At 45.5% G+C, this 5,131-nt stretch overlaps 1 long non-coding RNA gene across 1 annotated transcript in view; it reads right to left on the bottom strand.

The window, feature by feature from the left end:
- Positions 1 to 2,462: 2,462 nt before the first annotated feature.
- Positions 2,463 to 5,131, bottom strand: part of LOC108528104 (uncharacterized) — a 59,679-nt gene continuing 57,010 nt past the window's right edge. Inside the window, exon 3 of the long non-coding RNA XR_001885029.1 lies at positions 2,463 to 2,905. This is a non-coding gene — a long non-coding RNA (uncharacterized LOC108528104). The remainder of the gene's footprint in view (positions 2,906 to 5,131) is intronic.

The raw sequence follows: 5,131 nt of genomic DNA, 5'->3' as shown, positions 1-5,131 counted from the left end.
AAAAGAAAAAAAAGAAGCCCTGGTTCCTTCCTGGCCGGGCACAATGGTGGCTCACGCCTGTAATCCCAGCACTTTGGGAGGCTGAGGGGGGTGGATCACCTGAGGTCAGGAGTTTGAAACCAGCCTGGCCAACATGGTGAAATCAGACTCTACTAAAAATACAAAAATTAGCCTGGCGTGTTGCAGGTGCCTGTAATCCCAGCTACTTGGGAGGCTGAGGCAGGAGAATTGCTTGAACTCCGGAAGCGAAGGTTGCAACGAGCCAAGATTGAAGCATTGCACTCCAGCCTGAGTGACAAGAGCGAGACTCTGTCTCAAAAAAAACCAAAAAAAAAAAAAACAAAAAAGAAAACCCTGGTTCCTTTAGGGAGAATTGTATTTAGAACAATCTGGGTTCTAGGTGTACTAATTTGTACTGGAGTATCATGGCTTGTAGGCCCTTTCAGAGGACAGACTATCATGCTAATACACACAAAACAAATGCACACATATGCACACACACACAATTTATAAAACTATGTGCTCACATTGATATTTACAATTCTGATCCAGCACTGCAGAGTTCATTCTAGCCATCCCCCTTTCCATATTTATTTATTTATTTCAGATGGAGTTTTACTCTTTTCGCCCCGGCTGGAGTGCTACAGTGCAATCTCGGCTCACTACAACCTCCACCTGCTGGGTTGAAGCGATCCTCCTGCCTCAGCCTCTCGAGTATTTGGGATTACAGGTGCCTGCCACCACGCCCGGCTAAGTTATTGTATTTGTAGTAGAGACGGGGTTTCACCATGTTGTCCAGGCTGGTCTTGAACTCCCAGCCTCAGGCAATCCACCTACCTTGGCCTCCCAAAGTGCTGGGATTACAGGCATGAGCCACTGCGCCTGGCCTCTGTGGAACCATTCTTAACTACTACACCCAACCACCCATAAATGTTCCTTCTTGCCAGGCACAGTGGCTCACACCTGTAATCCCAACACTTTGGGAGGCTGAGATGGGTGGATCACCTGAGGTTGGGAGTTCGAGACTAGCCTGTCAAATATGGTGAAACCCCACCTCTACTAAAAATACAAAATTAGCCAGGTATGGTGACAGGTGCCTCTAGTCTCAGCTGCTCGGGAAGCTGAGGCAGAAGAATTACTTGAAGTTGGGAGGTGGAGGTTGCAGTGAGCCGAAATTGTGCCGCTGCACTCCAGCCTGGGCAACAGAGTGAGACTCCATCTCAAAAAAATAAAAACAGAAGGAGAAAAAGGAAACATGTTTATGTATTATAGGGCATTAGGAAAATATCTGTTTTCCTGCTTATAGGTTTAGATTCAGGGATCTGAAACTCCAATTATTTCAGAGGACAGGCTAGTACTATAAATGGGTGAAGCAATCAGCTATAATAGGGAGGAGTAGAGACTGCGGGGGGTGGGGAATGGAAATTGCATGGCTCTTCTTTTTTTTTTGAGACGGAGTCTCGCTCTGTCGCCCGGGCTGGAGTGCAGTGGCTGGATCTCAGCTCACTGCAAGCTCCGCCTCCCGGGTTTAGGCCATTCTCCTGCCTCAGCCTCCCGAGTAGCTGGGACTACAGGGGCCGCCACCTCACCCGGCTAGTTTTTTGTATTTTTTAGTAGAGACGGGGTTTCACCGTGTTAGCCAGGATGGTCTCGGTCTCCTGACCTCGTGATCTGCCCGTCTCGGCCTCCCAAAGTGCTGGGATTACAGGTTTGAGCCACCGCGCCCGGTCTTTTTTTTTTTTTTAAATGGAGTCTTGCTAGTCACCCAGGCTTCAGTGCAATGGTGCGATGTAGGCTCAGTGTAATGGTGTGATCTAGGCTCACTGCAACCTCCACCTCCTGGGTTTAAGCAATTCTCCTGCCTCAGCCTCCCGAGTAGCTGGGATTACAGGTGCCCACTGCCATGGCCAGCTAATTTTTGTATTTTTAGTAGAGATGGGGTTTCACCATGTTGGCCCCGGCTGGTCTCCAACTCCTGACCTCAGGTGATCCACCCGCCTCGGCCTCCCAAAGTGCTGGGATTACAGTCATGAGCCACTGCACCCGTCTGAAATTGCACGCCTCTTCTAAAGACATTAAAAATAATTTTAAGGGCCGGGCATGGTGGCTCACGCCTGTAATCCTAGCACCTTGGGAGGCCAAGGTGGGTGGATCACCTGAGGTCAGGAGTTCGAGACCAGCCTGACCAACATGGAAAAATCCTGTCTGTACTAAAAATACAAAATTAGCCAGGGGTGGTGCCGCATGCCTGTAATTCCAGCTACTCAGGAGGTTGAGGCAGGAGAATTGCTCGAACCCAGGAGGCAGAGGTTGTAGTGAGCCAAGGTCGTGCCATTGTACTCCAGACTGGGCAACAAGAGTGAAACTCTGTCTAAACAAACAAATAAACAAAAATTTAAAACAGCAACAACACATGGTGCTAATCAAAGATGTCTGTGGGCTGAATTCACTTCAAAGGCAGCTCTCATTTGTGAACTTTAGTTTATACTTTACAATTGTCTTTGTGAATTAACATTTGCCCTTGAAAGGTGTGTGAATTAACATTTGCCCTTGCATGTGTGGATTTAGGTCAGTGTGTTCCAACAGTTACTGGCTGGACAATTTTAAGGATAAAGAGGCATATTTGTCACTCACAGTGGTGAGGAAACAAACACTTGGAGGGCCCATGTACCAACCTGGGCTCTTCTGTGGCCTGGAACATCAAAAGCTATGACAAGTTTGCGAGAGTTTTCTGAAGCATTTGGGGTTTTTTTTGACCAAATAACTCAGACTTGGAGAATGAACCATGGGGAGAGGCAAGAGAGTTCCCAGGATGAGACCAACTCTGTGAGTATTGATTGGAGGTTCCCAAAGGTAGGTAGATGGCCCACACAGCAGAAGTTAGGAAATGGCAGGGCTGTCAGACCTGTGGGTAGGGTAAAAAGATTATAAATTAGATATTCTACAAGGCAACCCCTTGGGAAGGAAGTAATATCTTGTTAGCTTTCCTGGGACAATCAGAAAGGTCATTTAGCAAGACTACCATTGATAAACTAAAACTTGGATGTACATAAAAATCCATAACTTGATCAATTAGTATAACTAATCTCATTTTGTTTCCCAACACCTGACTTCCTCTTATGGTGGTAGCTGCAGGGCAAGGGACTCATTTTGCTCGCCTCCCTTGTAGAGTCTTTTGTGGTAAAAGTTCATTAAGCTAAAACCATAGTGACATGAGAAATTTGAGAGTGGAATATAGACTTTATTCTTAAAGCAATGAGTCTGTGTGGCATGAGTCTAAGTTCCTAATGAATGAGATTAAGTGAAAGTATTTATGGGACTTCTAGGAAGACAGCTTAAAAATAGAGCACTACTTATCAAATGCACTATAATTGTGTAACCAGAGCAGATTGTGTTGTGTTTAATTTTTCCCTCTTCCTAAAGTATTATTTCCTTCAGTTACTTCAACCATTCACTAAGTCTAATAGACTTATACTACTACCTTATGTGGTGAAGGTATAGAGAATAAGGGGAAGAAGAACTAAAGAAAAATGTGCCTTGCCTCACATTTACTCTTACGCTACACCCATCACAGGGAATAATATCCTACAAAAGAAGAGCGTCCAGGAGTTTGGGGCCGTGATCTGCAATTAAGTGAGTGGGGACCCATGATGGAGCAGATGGTTGGGGCGGAGCATATGATGTACTTGGAACCTGGGAACAGCATGCAATTTCCAAGTACTAGGGTGATAACTCAGAAGGGACATAAAACGATAACCCTCCACCTACACTAGAGTAAGGCGAGAGACTAATTCTAGCAGTAGTCATGCTAAGTGGTATTCTTTTTTTTTTTTTTTTTTTTTTTCTTGAGACAAAGTCTTGCTCTCTCGACCAGGCTGGAGTGCAATGGCACCATCTCAGCTGACTGCAACCTCCACCTCCCAGGTTCAAGCGATTCTCCTGCCTCAGCCTCCTGAGTAAGGCTGCGATTACAGGCATGCACCACCACACTCGGCTAATTTTTGTATTTTTAATAGAAATGGAGTTTCACCATGTTGTCCAGGCTGGTCTGGAACTCCTGACCTCGTGATCGGCCCACCTCAGCCTTCCAAAGTGCTGAGATTACAGGCGTGAGCCACCATGCCCGGTCCCCTATTCTTTTAGTATGCATTAAAACCACATAGGGGATATGACTGTTACTACGTTGGTAAAATGTTATAAGGGGCTGGAAGATCACTATTTGCTCTTCAACAGCCTTTCCTTAGCCTAAAACAGCTTTGCTTATCTTTCTTTCTTTCTTTATTTACTTGAGACGGAGTCTCGCTCTGTCACCTAGACTGGAGTGCAGTGGCAGGATCTCAGCTCACTACAACCTCTGCCTCCCAGGTTCAAGCCATTCTCCTGCCTCAGCCTCCCAAGTAGCTGGGATTACAGGCGCCCGCCACCACATCCGGCTGATTTCTGTATTTTTAGTAGAGATGGGGTTTCACCATGTTGGCCAGGCTGGTCTCGAACTCCTGACCTCAGGTGATCCACCCTCCTTGGCCTCCCAAAGTGCTGAGATTACAGGCATGAGCCTTCGCACCCAGTCATGTTTATCATTATTGTTAACAGAGCTTATGAGACTATAACTCAAATAATCATAGTTTCCAATTGAAAATTTTCTGAACTTCATGATCTGAGGAATCAAGGACTTATGAAATAAAATATGAAATCTGGACCTTTCCAGATAATTTAGGACCTATCATTGCCCCAACCAAAACACATAGGCAAACTCATGGGCACGTATTAATAATTAGCTTTATACTCCTGAAATTGTGATTTTGACCTCCCTTAGAGTCTCAGTAATGAAGGATTAAGTTCATATTGCTATCTCTTGAATAAAGGTTCAAAAGTAAGGTTTAAATCAGAGGATAGGTCAGAATAGCTATATTCTCTTTTTCAGTTCTGGGTGGTTTCTCTTTTGTTTTTTTTTGAGACGGAGTCTTGCTCTTTCGCCCAGGCTGGAGTGCAGTGGCACCATCTCAGCTCACTGCAACCTCTGCCTCCCGGTTCAAGGGATTCTCCTGCCTCAAGTAGCTGGGATTACAGGCACGTGCCACCACGCCCAGCTAAGTTTTTGTATTTTTAGTACAGATGGGGTTTCTTTTTT

This window comes from Rhinopithecus bieti, unplaced genomic scaffold, assembly GCF_001698545.2.
Source record: "Rhinopithecus bieti isolate Rb0 unplaced genomic scaffold, ASM169854v2 scaffold_3040, whole genome shotgun sequence".
NCBI lineage: Eukaryota > Metazoa > Chordata > Mammalia > Primates > Cercopithecidae > Rhinopithecus > Rhinopithecus bieti.
The sequence above is the reverse complement of the archived record's forward strand: the minus strand, read 5'-3'. Positions and strand labels throughout refer to the sequence as shown.